The sequence below is a fragment of the Monodelphis domestica genome, chromosome 6 (genome assembly GCF_027887165.1).
Source record: "Monodelphis domestica isolate mMonDom1 chromosome 6, mMonDom1.pri, whole genome shotgun sequence".
NCBI lineage: Eukaryota > Metazoa > Chordata > Mammalia > Didelphimorphia > Didelphidae > Monodelphis > Monodelphis domestica.
In genome coordinates, this window is record NC_077232.1 from 301,913,198 (window position 1) to 301,930,197 (window position 17,000).

Below are 17,000 nucleotides of genomic sequence, written 5' to 3' on the forward strand. Positions count from 1 at the left end.
CTCCAGAAACTGGACCCCCAATCCTCAGTGAAATTAATAACACTCAGCTTTTAACTCTTGCCTTGGGGTAGAGCTGAATTGAACTTACAGGTGAAAGAGAGAATGAGTGGAGTTTCAGTTTAATTCACTTCACTGTAGTTGAGGGACCTCACAGTAGGTTCCAAACAGTCATCTCCATCAGACATCTAGTCATGTGCTGGTCCACTAATCTAGCTCTTGATTGAGATATGAAATAGGATTAATTGCTCTATGGCTCCACTCACTATCCCTATGACCACCCAGATTAAAACTTCCTTCCATGGCCACCAGTTCTCTATATAGGCTGATTGCCCATTGAATATGACCTTCTTGGAGGAAGAGAACTTCTCACAGTTGTATGTGTATTTCTGGTCCCTAGCACAGTGCCTGGAACATGGTAAACAATTAACAAGTGCTTCTTTCTCCCTGAGCTTCTTTACCTCTATTTTATTGTAAATAGGTAGCTAGGTGGTATAGTGAATAATGGGTCTGGCATGAGGAAGACTTGAGTTCAAATCCAGCCTCAGGTACTTATTAGTTACATGACTTTCAGCAAATCTCGACCACTCTGCATGAATTTTGTCAAATATAAATGGAGCTAATAATAATAGCACCTACTTCCCAGAGTTGATGGGATAATTAAATGCAATTTTTCTTGTGCACTTAGCACAGTACCTAGTACATAGTAGATGCTTAATAGATGCTTTTTTCTTTCCTCCTTCCTGCCTTCTTTCCTTTTTTCATTCATTCTTCTTTCCTCCTTTCCTTTCTTCCTGAATAATCTACAAACTCTTTTACACACAGGAATTTCCCTATCAATGTGGCCCCTCCAGTAGATTAGCATGAAAAGGAATTATAAGAGGAGTCTTTGGCTATCACCTCTAGAGATACTTCTCTGTTATGTCATTTGCAGAGGTCTTTACCACACTTGTCCATGCTGTATGGGTCCTAGTAGTAGTGGTAGTCTCTCGGTGATTGAGAATGACTATTGTCTTTGTGCAATTTCATCTACAGTGTACCCTCATGTGGCTTTGGAGTCCAAAGGCTGAGGCGCAGAGTTTGTGGCACATGGGGCATGGGACTCCAGTTGTTACGGGAGGTGCAGTTGTGGCCTGGTGTCGGCATTCACGTGCAGCAGCAAGACATCGACGTTGCTCATCTTCAAAGGTGGTGGCGGCATGGTTAATGTGGGTTCGTCAGCTGCTTCTGACAGAGGCAGCGAGTTCTAGTTGCTTTGGTATAATGCCAGCCCACTTCAAGTTGGACTTTAGCTGATCCTTGAATCGTTTCTTTGGCCGGCCTTGTTTTCTGAGTCCAGCTGACAGTTCCCCATAGAATACCTGTCTTGGTATTCGCTGTGGGTCCATGCGGAGGACGTGTCCAGACCATCGTAGCTGGGTTTTGACGACCAGGACTTCGATGCTGGTGGAGTTGGCTCTGTCGAGGACTTCCTGGTTGGTGATACAGTCCTGCCATCGGATCCTCATGATTGACAGGAGGGAGCGTTGGTGGAATTGCTCCAGCTGTTTCACATGCTTCTGGTACAGTGTCCATGTTTCACAACTGTAAAGGAGCGAGCTGAGGACCACTGCGTTATACACTTTGAGCTTCGTCCCAGTGCTTACACCTCTGTGTTGGAGGACTTTGCAGCGCAGCCGCCCAAGTGCCTGGCTGGCCTTTTGGATCCTAGCATTAATCTCGTGGTCTAGGGACCCGTCGTTGGCGATGGTGCTGCCCAGGTACTTGAAAGTGTTGACGTTAGAAAGCTGCGTCCTGTTGATTGTAATGCACAGCTGGTTCGTTGGCCTCCCTGGTGCAGGTTGGAACAGCACCTCTGTTTTGCTGAGGCTGATAGTCAGGCCAAACAGTTTTGTTGCGGTGGAGAACCTGTCCACAATGGTTTGGAGATGATTTTCTTGGTGGGCCATGAGAGCACAGTCATCTGCAAAGAGAGCTTCCAGGATGAGTCTCTCTGTTGTCTTTGTTTTTGCAGTCAGGCGCCGAAGATCAAATAGTGAGCCATCCAGTCGGTATTTGATGTAGACGCCCAGGTCTAGAGCCACCACAGCATGTCGTCATACTTGGGTGAAAAATAGGTTGAATAGTACCGGACCGAGGACACAGCCTTGTTTCACACCATTGGAGATGTTGAAGCAATCAGAAGTCTCTCCACCAGACAGGACTTCCCCTGTCATGTCGACATGAAAGAGCTGGATAAGTTTGACTAATTTTGCTGGACAACCGAGCTTGCTGAGGATCACCCACAATGCGTTCCTGTTCACTGTGTCAAACACCTTTGTCAGGTCTATGAAGACAATGTAGAGACTCAGGTTCTGCTCAAGGCATTTTTCCTGCATTTGCCTCATTGTGAAGACCATGTCGATGGTGCTGCGATCTGGTTGGAAGCCACATTGTGATTCAGGCAGGTTCTGCTCTGAAACAGATGACAGGAGTCTGTTGAGTATAACACGGGCGAGGATCTTTCCAGCAGTGGAGAGTAGTGAGATGCCTCTGTAGTTGTCACAGGCTGCTTGTGAGCCTTTGTTCTTATATAGGGCTATGATGGAGGCATCTCTGAGTTCTGGGGGCATGTCTTCCTCTTCCCATATGCTGGTCAGCACTATATGCAATGCCTGGAGCGTCTTTCCATTTAAGGCTGTGTACACCCCGGTTGGGATCCCGTCTTAACAGGTGCCTTGCCTGCACTCATTTGTTTAATGGCTTTTTGGACTTCCTCTATTGAAGGAGGGATGTCAAGTTGCTTGATGATGCGGTTTGGGGGGATCTGGTCAAGGGCCCTTTGGTCAACTGAGGAGGGTAGGTTGAAGAGCTGGCTGAAGTGTTCTTTCCACCTGTTGCTGATGCCTTTTTTTATATTTTATGGGAGTGTCACCATCAGAGGATAGCAAGGGAGTGGTGGTGGGTTTTAATGGCCCATAGACAGTCTTGAGGGCACTGAAAAATTGTTTGTAGTTTTTCATATCAGCAAACCGCTGGATTTCTTCTGCCTTTTTTTTCCCACCATCGGTCTTGCATCTTCCTTATCTCATGCTGCACCGTGGCTTGGAGAGACTTGAATCTGTCCTTTTTAAGAGCAGAGTTTGGGTTATTTTGCCACTCCATAAAGGCTTTGTTCTTCTTGCTCAATAGGTCTTCAATAGCAGTGTTGTTCTCGTCAAACCAGTCCTGGTGGTTGCGTTGTTTTGGGCCTAGGACTGCCTTTGATGTTTCCTTCACTGCATCTCTGAACTGGTTCCATTTCTCGATTGAGCTTCCAGTGAGTGGTCCCTTGGCAGACATCTTGTCGTCCAGGCAGGACTGGAATGTTTGCAAATAAGATGGATCTCTAAGACGACTCACGTTGTAAAATGCGTGAACTGTCTGGACGCATTTTGGATGGCGAGGCACAATGCACATTTGAAGAGTTGCTCTAACCAATCGGTGGTCTGTCCAGCATTCAGCTCCTCTTATGGCTCTGGTGATCTTTACATCCTGGATGTCTCGCCGGCGTACAATGATGTAGTCAATGAGATGCCACTGTTTTGATCTTGTGTGCATCCATGTTGTTTTAAATTTGTTCGCCATTCTGAACACAGTGTTCGTGATGGTGAGTTCGAACTCTGAGCATTTGCTGAGTAGCAGTAGGCCGTTGTTGTTCATTTTGCCCAGTCCGTGTTTGCTGAGCACTCCTTTCCATCTTTCATGGTCCTGGCCAACGCGGGCATTGAACTCTCCCAGTAGTATCAGCTTGTCATTGGTGGGCAATGAGTGCAGGACGACACTCAGGTCAGAGTAGAACTGCTCGATGGTCTCCTCTGTGCTGGTCAGTGTTGGCGCATACGCACTGATGATTGTGGCATATCGGTCTTTGCTGAGAGGCAAATGGATCTTCATGAGCCTCTCGCTGATGCCCACAGGCAAGTCTGGCAGCTGTTTGAGCAAACTGGTCTTGATGGCCAGGCCAACACCATGGATTCTGTCTGTATGGGTCCTAATGACATAGAATCTCTCCATTATTCATTCTTCTTGAATCTCTTCATTTCTTCTCTTTTTGACTCTCATGTCACTTGGCCCAAACAATTAAATCCTGGGGTGTGATTTCTACAATCTCCCAGAACAATGATCTGGCCATTTACCCAAACCAGATCTTCTTTTCTTGTCTTTTATCCACCATGCTTTTTAGTCTAGTCATTTTGTTAGTCTAGGGAGCTTTCCACACTGGGGTCTGTGAATAAATATGCAGGAAGTGATGGCCAGGGGGATAGATCCAATATCAGAGGGCTTACTCCCCTAGCTCCCTGCTCTCCCCATGTACACAGGAGCGTCCTGGAGTAGTCCAAGTATAACTGCTAGCAGATAAAACTTGATGCTTCCTGAACCATTCATATGGCTGTGAAAAAAAGAGTTTTTAGTCTTTACTAATAGTAAGCTTAAGATGCATGAATTAAAAAAGATTCATGAATTCCCTCCCATCCCCCATAATGACCATCACCAAATTAGCATTTATTGGAAATAGATGTTGCCTTGTAAACCATCAGAGACCCTCCTCTTCTGTCTAGAAGCCAAGTATGAAGGGCTAAGGCCTTAAGACAACAATAGATCTGTGTTGAAGTAAGGAAGACTTCCCTAGCCTTGACATCAGTCTCTTTGTTTATCAGATTAATAACCAGGAAAGTTAATAGAAGCTTCATCATGACATAGTAGACCATATATCCAGCCTTCAGAACACAAGGACAAGATAATGATTTTTAATTTTGTAACCTAAGATTAATTGAAACTGTCATTGGAAAAGGCCCAGAGTGTTGAATATTGGGCAGCTTTGTGATAAAATGATAAAATGTTAATATCTTTGTTAAAACGACTTAACTCAATAAATTTGTTTGGCAGCACTGAAGCCTCCAAGGAGCAGGCATATTTGCATCTCTTTATGCTAATTATGAAATATGAAAACAAATGTGATTATATCTACTGCTGCAAGGAGGAGGTTTTTTGGTGAGGACTCAGTGGGCATCAACACAACCTTCCTGTCACCTCTTCACTCATTCTCCAGCCTTGTGTGCTTCAGGGAGGCTTCATTTGCTGACATCTAAATGAAAAATAAATCAATGAGGGGTGGCAGATTAAATGAGAAAAGGGGCCATGCTTTTTATCTCTAGCAGATATGATGAAGGTGGCTGGCAGAAACTTACATGGAGCCTACTTCTAAATCCCTCTGGGGTGAGAGGTGGCATATTGTGCTGGACAGAAAGCTCTCCTTGTAATAAAAATGATATTGGCTTGTTCTTTTACAGCCCTTTACATCTCAGGATCATAGAGTTAAAGCTGGAAGGGACCTTCACAGCCTTATTTCCCAATTGTCTCATTTTTTTTTCAGATGAGGAAACTGAGATTTGCCTAAGGTCACTGGCCACATTGGCCTCAAATAACTGCCAGCTCCATGACAAGGCAAGTCATCTGACCTCTCTGAGATACAGTTTCCTCTTCTTCAAAATGTAAATAACAACAATAAAAACATTATTTCATTATCTCCAGCATCTGCTTCACAGAATTGTAAAAAAAAAATTAAAGGCTTGCAAGAGAGAGACAAAAGAGAAAGTCAGTTATTCAAACATTAGGGTTAAATAAATGTTGGTGATTATTATTGTGAAAGTCATTGATAGTAACATAGAATAGGAAAGAGCTTTTTCTCTATCTTTATACAGGGAAACCCAACTTAGCCTGGAAAATCAGAGTTTACCCTCAAGTAGACTTTTAAATGTATGAAAGCCTCCTCACACTCTAAGAATACAGAAGGAGAAGGGACCCCGGCCTAGGTATAAAGTGTCTTTTCTCTGTGCTCAAATCACAAATGTTTCTTGTGACTTTTCTCTTTCTCCAACATTCACTGCCCAGCTTTGAAGGTGCTCCATCTGAGATTTAAATTATAGCCACTGCCACTATCAACACTCTAAGGTATATACAACCTCCCTGGAGAATCTACCTCACAAAGAAGGAAGAAAACAATACTTTCAGAGCTTTTTCCCCATGCACAGGGAAAATCCAAATACCTATGTACATTCAGGAACATATAAAGCAAATAGAAGACAATTTGAGCTAAAAGAAATAGCAGCTAGAGAAATCAGGAAAGGCTTCATGTAGAAGATGGCAGCTGAACTAAGCCTTTAACAAAACTAGGGATTCTTTGTAGTAAAGGTGAAGGCAAAACACATTCCAAGGATAGATGACCCAAATACAAAGACCTTCAGGTGGGAAATGCATATAAGACAATCAATGACAAAACCCATTTGCTGGCCTGAAGAATAGGTGGTTTATCTATATCTAGGTCACTTCACAAAACTTTTTTTCTCCTTTCCTAGGGCTCTCTCCCTCAAGGGAACCTAGAATCACATATGTCCTTTTTAAAAGTGGAAAAGAAGCAGACTCCCTCTCCTCTCTCAAATGCTCAACAACAACACCTCAAATGGGCATGTGGAACTGAGCAATTAATTATTCTCTTCTTCAGAGAAGAATCTTATGCAAGTGTACCAGGCTTGAGCACTGGGTTACACTGGACAGAATAACTGATTGGAATAAATGTCTTTAATTAACTGTGCTGGAATACTGGCATAGGATGTGTTTATGAATATCTTCCTGGAGTAGTGTCATGCTGCCTCTCTTTCTCCCCCTAACTCTCTTAATAGTAACAAGACAAACATGATTTTTCAGTCACCATTTTTCCCCTTCTGGGAAATCTTATTTTCTATAAAATACTCAAGCTCTTCTTAAGATATTTTTGGATCAACTTGGTCTTTTCTTCTTAAACACTAAGATTTTCACAAGAATGATTTTCTCTTGGGTTATTTCCTTCCTGGTTTTCTTTCACTGGGTGTCCTTAGGTGTCTAATTGTTTTCTTTCTCTTAGATAGGAATATTTATTTAACTTTAGCAGACACTTCAGTTCTCAAACAAATGGCCCACAGTTGGCTGAAATGAAAGGTGATTTTTCTGAGAAACCTCTAGAGAAAGTGATTCAGTTCCAACTCTGCCTATGGACGACACATGGCTGACACCTTTAGAGAGCATGACCAAGACAAAATCCAAGAACAATGTTGTCTATATACTTAGTATCTTTCCATCTTAATTTCTTGGAAACTAAAGGAGTTCCCAACAAGTGGAGAATGGCTTTAAAATTCTGATATATTAATATAACGGTATATTATTATTCTATAAGAAACAAGGAAAGGGATAGGTTCAGAGAAACTTTGGAAGACTTGCATAAATTGAGAAAGATTAAATTAAGCAGGACCAGGAAAGAATTTCTACAATAACAATCTCATAAAAACAATTAACTATGATAGTTTTAAGTACTTGGATCAACACAATAACCAACTATAATTCCAGAAGACAGTAATGTAGCACACTACCTACCTCCTGACAGAGAGATGATAGACTCAAGCTGCAGAATGAGAAATACATTTTTGGGCACAGCCAATATTGACATGTGTTTTGCTTGAATTATATATATATATGTATATATATATATACACACATATATATGTGTATATATATGTGTGTGTATATATATAATGTTAAAATGACTTTATTTTCATTTTCCCCATGGAAAATGGAGTGAAGAGTTGAGAGAAAGAAAAAAAGAAAATTAAATTTTAAAATATATACAAATATTGGGAGTTGATGTTTTTGTACACTGCTTGGAGTGTGTGATTTTGAATGTTTGGCAACCACTATTCTAAACCACTATAAATATCCCATCATTAAACTACTGAATAGACTGCAATTTAACTTTCCTTACTGTAACTCTACATGTATGTTTCTGCTTTTTCTATTTAATCTCACTAAGTCCTCCAAACTACATCGGGAGTTATTCGTTTAAATGCATGATTTATGGGCTTTGAAATTACCTTCTGATCAATTTGACATGTCTTTCTCATTCTAAAATTCCTGGTTGCCAGCTACAGATATATTTCAGTAAATCCAAATGGACCATTCAACTTCAATTTCATAATCTAGGCACGTGGGAAGAGGGTTTGCTTATGAAATCCTCCCACAATGATTCTGATACTTAAATCATCATTTCCAAAGCAAATTTTCTTAAGTCAAATAAACAGCAGAGCTCAGAATATAACCAAGTCTTCAACAAGGAGTTCCAATTCTTTGCCAAAACAGACTTCAAATTCTTAATCCCTTGTCCAAAAAAATTGGACCAAGTATTGACATTTTCCACCAAGCCACATAGACACAAATGTTTTTCATTTACTCTACTCCAGGGATATACAACCCAAATAAAAAATTTCCTGAATATCCTAAATACCAGATGCAATTTGGAATCCAAAAGATTCATAATGTTAGGCAGGAAACATAATGATACACTCACAGCACTGTGGCATTTCTGGCCTAAAATAATGTAAACCTCATGAGATCATTCCAACCAATTGCAGAAGCTACTCTCTGACCCAGGACCAGGTCATTTCCCTTTTTGCCTTACTTGAGGTCCAAGTCTAGACTGCCCACAGCCTATACTGTCATTATTGTGAAGTCAAGAATCTGTCTTAGAGAGGAATCTATGACAATTTTCTATACTGTAGTACACCAAGAATAGGGCCATGGGATAACCATTGTGAGAGAGAAATTGAAAGAATGTTGTCAACTTTGCATAAGAAAAGGAAGGAAGGACTTATTAAGTGCCTAATATGTAGCAGGCACTCAGCAAAGTGTTTTATAAATATTATTTCATTTGATCCTCATCACAACCCTGGGAGGGATGCTGTCATTTCTATTTCATAGATGTGGAAATTGAAAAAGACAATGTTAAATGACCTGACCAGGGTCACACAACTAGAAAAGGTCTGACGCCAAATATGAACTGGGGTCTTCATAAGACACTAAAGAATCCTCTTTAGGTAGACTTAGTGAATCCAGCAAGTCCCACAAATAAGATTTCCTATTTGACACTCTAAGCTTCTTGGTCTCTGAACAATCATATATTTGAATTAATCTGAATCATGGCCACACCACCTTTAACACCTAATTTCAGGAAATGATCCTGCACTCTAGTCTAGTAAGTATCTACATATGCTACACTATTTGCCATGGGAAATATGTGACTTTGGGCATGCTGCTTAAACTTCAGATCTAAATTTCTTCATCTGTAAAATGAGGGTCCCTTTCAGCTCTAAATCTAGAATACTATGAACCTAAAATTGCAAAAACAGACTTTCATAAAGCCTTTTAATTAGTTGATCTGATACCTGTCCCAATTTATTTCTTAAAATAACATGAGGAATCCTTGGAATAAGAAAGTAAAAATCAACACCTTAAAGTCTCACTTCCCATATCTAGTCATAGGTATGCAGAAGCTATCCCAGATGTGCCCAGGCTATACCCAAAATCTCAAACTACCCTAATGTCTCAAAAAATGATTTCGTATTTAATGAGGTTTTGTTAGATTTTTCTTTTAGAGACTGGGTCTCCCCATCTCACTCAGAATAGAAGTGCAGAGACTACTCATAGGCTTGGGTCCATTTGATTGAGCCATTAGTTTTGACCTATTGTATCTCCAAACAGGGATGGTTTCAAACAGAACTCCTTAAGTGACTTGATGTGGGTATCACTCTCCTCCCAGTGGTTCACCATATTTATGCCAGACTCAGGGCAAACACTCCATCAGCTTAGCCTTATCCTAGATGGCTGAACTTGAGTTCAAGTTCAAGCACTTCCCAGCTCCGGCTTCCAAGATAACACCACTATTTATTCATTTATTATTAGCTAAATAATAAATGTTTTACTTATCTGTTCATTAGGACCATGCATTTATTTTTTTTCATGTTTTTAAGAATGATGAAGTATTCTCTTCTCTAAAAGGAGATTACTAGGAAGATGTACAAATATAAAGAAACAAATTTCCAGTTAAATAGGCCTAATCATTAAGCAAAAGGTTAGTATCCTAAATAAAGAAGTTAACAAACAGTTATTAGGTACCTATTATCTGTTCTAAATGTTTTATAAAGATCATCTCACTTGATTCTCACAATAATCTTTACAGGTAGGTAATACCTATGATGCTGATTTTGCCAATGGAAAATGAAGAGATAGAAGTTAATTTGCCATAGGATCATGCAGTTGTCAGAGGCTATATCTGAACTTCAGTCTTCCTAACTTTTAGCCTGATACTCCATCCATTGTGCTATGTACTTCTCTCTAAAGAGATAGTATGATTTAGCAGGAAAGCTTACAGAGAGCAGATATATCCTGATCCCCTTTCAGATCTATCTACATCCTATGTTTTGAATGACAACACAGAGATAACCTATATCAGACTATGTATTGTCCCAGGAAAGGGGGAGGGGATGAAGAAGAAAGAGAGGGCAAGAATCAGAATCTCAGTGGCAAAGTCCGGACATTGATGCACTGCTGGTGGAGTTGTGAATTGATCCAACCATTCTGGAGGGCAAATTGGAACTTTGCCCAAAGGACACTAAAAGACTGTCTGCCCTTTGATCCAGCCATAGCACTGCTGGGTTTGTACCCCAAAGAGATAATAAGGAAACAGACATGAAAAAATATTCATAGCTGCACTCTTTCTGGTGGCAAAAAAATTGGAAAATGAGGGAATGCCCTTCCATTGGTGAATGGCTGAACAAATTGTGGTATATGTTGGTGATGGAATACCATTGTGCTCAAAGGAATTCCTGGAACTGGATGAATTCCATGGGTCCTCCAGGAATTCATGCAAATTAAAATGAGCTGAACCAGGAGAACAATGTACACAGAGACTGATACACTGTGGAACACTCAAATGTAATGGACTTCTCCATTAGTGGAAATGCAGTGATCCTGAACAACTTGGAGGGATTTATGAGAAAAAACACTATCTACATGTAGAGGAAGAACTGTGGGAGTAGAAACACTGAAGAAAAACAATTGCTTGATTACATGGGTTGAGGGGATAAGATGGGGGATGTAGACTCTAAATGAACATCCTAATGCAAACACCAACAACATGGAAATGGGTTCTGATCAAGGACACCTGTAATACCCAGTGGAGTTGTGCATCAGCTATAGGAAGGGTAGGGGAAGGGAGGGGAGGGAAAGAATACGATTCTTATAACCAAGCAATAATATTCTAAATTGACTAAATAAATCAATTAATTTTTTTAAAAAAGAAAGAAAACCACACACCTTTTTCCATGCAGTAATAGCAACTACTATAAATTTGATGCAAGAAAATCCAAGTTCAAATATGGGCAATTTTGGATCAGGAACATGGCATGGTAAATTTGGCATTGGGCATGGAGTCAGGAAATATTAGTTTTAAATGCTGTCTCACATACTTGCTTATGTTCTTTGGCAAGTCACTTAATCTCTTTGTGCCTCTGTTTCCCCATCTGTCAAAAGTGAGAATTAAACTCAGACTCCAAAACCCTTTCCAGCTCTAAATTTATTATGATTCTGACTTCCTGATCATAATCATAGTTTCATCAAATTTTTGGTCCCAATCTTTTCTACTATTAGAATCCTGGATATAAATCTAGAACTTCAACTGTCTAAGTTGCATACTTAGTTCCTTGCTCAATCTTACCCTGATGTTAAATTCCATCTTTGGTGAGGCCTGCAGATACACAGTTAATTATTTATTTTATATCTTTATCACCAAGATCTTGGCTCCAAATTTAAGTCTGAATCCAATCTAAATGTTCTTCTTCATCAAGTTCAATTTAAGAGGTTAGAAAAGCCACAGGAATATCTTAATACAGTCTCAGTCTGGTACTTGAATTAAAATAAAAGTAGTTTGTTCATGTAACTGCAAACTAATTGGCTCAACCCTTTTTGCCTTCTTAACAAATGACATTATGAGTCATGTCAAACGAACTTTATTTGCATTTCTGATGGGCTTTCTAGACTAACCAGTTTGAGGGGGAGGGTGGAAGTGGTAATAGTATATCTTGAAATATCAAAATAGCCAGTGACAAAAATCTGTCATATCACATAACCCTGATAAAAAGCTAGTTCAAGTCTCCTCTTTTTTTCTTCTAAAAAAGTGTAAATTCAATTTTATTTTTGGCAAATTCTCCTCCTCCATCCTCTATATCTCCTAATCATAGAGAAGGAAATAAAGCCAGAACTTATAAATATATATAGGACATTACAAATCACATTCCACATCAGCCATGTCCAAAAAGCAGAAGGGAAGGGGGAGGGAAAGCAATCATGCTCTAGTTTGCATTTTGAATCCATTCATTCTATCTAGATGTGAACATCATGTTTTATAATACATTCTTTGGAACTAGGAAAAAAAAGAATCAGAATCTCAAAGTGTCAGATAATAACTGTCAAAAATTATTTCTACATGTAATTGATAAAAAAATTGTTTTAAAAGGGGGACTTAGCCTTTTAAGGGCTAAGTCCAATTGGGCAGCATTCTTGGGAATGCAGAGTAGAAAAACTTTTACTTTTTTAAGAGGATTTTGGAGAGAACTAGCATCATTAGACATAAAATTTCATAAGCATTATTTAAATGAGGAACAATAGAATCAGTTCTAAAAGTGAGTGCCAAAAATATAATTAGGGAAGCCTGGTAATGAGCTGTAATATAAATATTCAACACTTTCATGACATTGGAGGCAACTTTTCATAGCTCTTGGTGACATTTTCTAAGTAAATATTCTAATTGTATTTCCAAATGAAAATCATGACATGAACTGTCAGCTTCTTCATAGTTTTGCTTTAGGGAGCTTCAAATAAAGAGAAACTCCAATTCAAAGCAATGTCCATATAAGCCAAAAATTATTTGTATCAGTTAAGACTTAGAGGAAGATTAAAATCTTTTCTGCAAAACACAGAAGATGATGGAACACTCTGGATTTCTCACCAGAAACGCCATAGGATGCTGGGAAGGAACCACCACTGCCCTCTCCAACTTGCAGCTAACTTTCCTTTCTTAATAATGATAGCTCATAATTTTATCCATTCAGCTTGTTAAAGCTCAAAGCACTTTGCATATATTATATTTTAAAGTCTTGAAGCAAAAGTGAGTGATTTAGCACTGTGATTTAGTGATAATAAATATTATTATCCCCTTATACAGGAAAGGGTAGTGGACTCAGTTTCAAATTCTTCTTCTGGCCTTTGTGACTGAAATTAAATATCTGTGTGTGTGTCTGTCTCTATGTTGGTCCCCCCCCATTCTCTCTCTCTCTCTCTATCTATCTCTATCTGTGTGTGTGTGTGTGTGTGTGTTTTGCTCTGTCTCTCTCTAAGTTTCTCTATCTCATTTATCCAATATGTAAAGTGAAGGGTTATACTACATATAATACACTTATTTAATTTTTTTCAGATGCAATTCATTTTTGTATTTTTGTTACCATTTATTTTTATTTTATAATTTAATGTAATATAAGTAACATTACAATAATATATACATATGATTTGCTATAAATATGTGATAAATTAAAATAAATATGCTTATCCATGAGAAAAAATTCAGATTGGCTATGTCAAAAACCTAAATCTCATTCTTTTATCATTGTTATATTATTTTTAAAACATGGAAAACTTTCTGTTTATTGTTTCAAAAGCACCTCATCTTTCTGATGTCTCAAGTTCATAATTTCAGGTATGATCCTGAACTCTCACTCTTAAGTTAGGAGACTGAAGTTTCAGAGACACTATGATTTTTTCCAGACCAAAGTGGAAACTGAGGCCAACTCTTTCCTGATTCTAAATCCAATAGCCTTTCCACTATGCCCTACTTGAATAATTCATTGTAACAATGATCTTTGTGATGCTGAGAATCTCTTCACCAGACCATATCTCATCCATCCATGAATTTTCATCCTGAAGAATTTATCTGTCTTTATTTTTTTATCCTTGCTCACCATTTTTTTTCTCTTTTTTTCTTTTTAGTTTATTTAGTCAATTTAGAACATTATTCCTTGGTTACAATATTCACATTATTTCCCTCCCTTCCCTCCACCCACCCTTCCCGCAGCCAACACTCAATTTCATTAGGTATTACTTGTGTCCTTGATCAGAACCTATTTCAATGATGTTGTTTGCACTAGGATGTTCATTTACAGTCTACATCCCAACCATATCCCTTCAACCCATGTATTCAAGCAGTTGTTTTCCTTTGGGGTTCCATAGTGTTTCCTCTGGATGTGGAAAGTGGTTTTTCTCATAGGTTCCTGCAAGTTGTTCAGGGTCATTGCATTGTCACTAATGGAGAAACCCATTAAATTAAATTGTACCACAGTGCATCAGGCTCTGTGTACAATGCTTTCCTGGTTCTGCTCCTCTCTGCATCAATTCCTGGAGGTTGTTCCAGTCACATGGAATTCTTCCACTTTGTTATTCCTTTGAGCACAATAGTATTCCATCACCAACATATACCACAATTTGTTCAGCCATTCCCCAATTGAAGGACATCCCCTCATTTTCCAATTTTTTGCCACCACAAAGACCACAGCTATGAATATTCTTGTACATGTCTTTTTCCTTATTATCTCTTTGGAGTACAAACCCAGCAGTACTATGGCTGGATCAAAGGGCAGTGTTTTAGCGCCCTTTGGGAATAGTTCCAAATTGCCCTCCAGAATAGTTGGATCAATTCACAACTCCACCAGCAATGCATTAATGTCCCAAATTTGCCAGATTCCCTCCAGCACTCATTACTTTCCTCTGCTGTCATGTTAGACAATCTACTAGGTTTGAGGTTATCTCCGAGTTTTGATTTGCATTTCTCTGATTATAAGAGATTTAGAACACTTTTTCATGTGCTTATTAATAGTTTTTTATTTCTTTAATTGAAAATTGCCTATTCATGTCCCTTGCCCAATTATCAATTGGAGAATGGCTTCATTTTTTGTACAACTGGTTTAGCCCTTTATAATTTGAGTAATTAGACTTTTATCAGAGTTATTTCCCAATTTGTTGCTTCCCTTCTAATTTTGGAAACATTAGTTTTCTTTGTACAAAAACTTTTTAATTTGATGTAATCAAAATTATTGATTTTACGTTTTGTGATTTTTTCTAGCTCTTGCTTGGTTTTAAAGTCTTTCCTTTCCCAAAGATCTGACAAGTATACTATTCTGTGTTCACCTAATTTCCCTATAACTTCCTTCTTTATATTTAGGTCATTCACCCATTCTGAGTTTATCTCGGTGTACAGTGTGAGATGTTGATCCAAACCTAATCTCTCCCATACTGTCATCCAATTTTCCCATCAGTTTTTATCAAATACTGGATTTTGGTCCCAAAAGCTGGGATCTTTGGGTTTATCATAGACTGTTTTGCCGAGGTCGTTTACCTCTAGTCTATTCTACTGATCCTCCTTTCTGTCTCTTAGCCAGTACCAAATTGTTTTAATAACCACTGCATTATGATATAGTTTGAGATATGGGACTGCAAGTCCTCTTTCATTTGCATTTTTTTCATAATTTCCCTGGATATCCTTGATCTTTTGTTCTTTCAAATGAACTTTGTTATGTTTATTTTCCTAATTCAGTAAAAAAAGTTTTTTGATATTTCAATGGGTATGGCTCTAAATAAGTAGATTAATTTGGGTAGGATTGTCATTATTATAATGTTAGCTCATCCTACCCATCAGCAATCAATGTTTTTCTAATTATTTAAACCTAGTTTTAATTGTGTGGAGAGTGTTTTGTAGTTGTTTTCATATACTTCCTGTGTTTGTCTCGGCAGATAGATTCCTAAGCATTTTATATTGTCTTGAGTGATTTTAAATGGAATTTATCTTTCTAATTCTTGCTGCTGAAATGGGTTGGAGATATATAGAAATGTGATGACTTATGCAGGTTTATTTTGTATCCTGCAACATTGCTAAATCTGTTGATTGTTTCGACTAGCTTTTTGGTTGATTCTCTAGGATTCTTTAAGTAAACCATCATGCCATCCAAAAATAGTGAAAGCTTGGTCTCCTCAATGCCAATTTTAATACCTTCAATTTCTTTTCCTTCTCTAATTGCTACTGCTAGTGTCTCTAGTACAATGTTAAATGATAGAGGTGATAGTGGGCATCCTTGTTTCACTCCTGATCTTATTAGGAAGGCTTCTAGTTTATCCCCATTACAGATGATGTTTACTGATGGTTTTAGATATATACCATTTATTATTTTTAGGAAAGGTCCATCTATTCCTATACTTTCTAGTGTTTTCAACAGGAATGCGTGTTGTATTTTATCAGAGGCTTTTTTCTGTAGCTATTGAGATAATCATGTGATTTTTGTCAGTTTGCTTGTTAATATGGTCAATTATGTGGATGGTTTTCCTAATACTGAACCATCCTTGCATTCCTGGTATGAATCCTACCTGGTCATAGTGGATGACCCTTGTGATGACTTGCTGGAGTCTTTTTGCTAGTATCCTATTTAAGATTTTGGATCTACATTCATTAAGGAGATTGGTCTATAGTTTTTATTCTCTGTTTTTGACCTGCCTGGCTTTGGAATCAGTACCATGTTTGCGTCATAAAATGAATTTAATAGAACTTCTTCTTTGCTTATTCTGTCAAATAGTTTGTTATTGGGATTAGTTGTTCTTTGAATGTTTGATAGAATTCATTTGTGAATTGAACTGGACCTGGGGATTTATTCTTAGGGAGTTCTTTGATGGCTTGTTCAATTTCTTTTTCTGATATGGAGTTGTTTAGGTAATTTATTTATTCCTCTGTTAGTCTAGGTAATTTATATTTTTGTAAGTATTCATCCATATCACCTAGATTGCCATATTTTTTTCGTATAATTGGGCATAGTAGTTTTTAATTATTGACTTAATTTCCTCTTCATTAGATTGAGGTCTCTCTTTTCATCTTGGATACTGTCAATTTTGTTTTCTTCTTTCCTTTTTTTAATTAGACTGACCAGTACTTTGTCTATTTTTTTTTGTTTTTTCAAAGTATCAGCTTCTAGTCATATTTATTAAATCAATAGTCCTTTGACTTTCAATTTTATTAATTTCTCCTTTGA

General features: G+C 38.2%; 1 protein-coding gene across 3 annotated transcripts in view; it reads right to left on the reverse strand.

Moving 5' to 3' along the window:
* The window catches only part of PRDM5 (PR/SET domain 5), a 281,441-nt gene that overhangs the window by 147,615 nt on the left and 116,826 nt on the right, over positions 1-17,000 (reverse strand). The window lies entirely within an intron of this gene.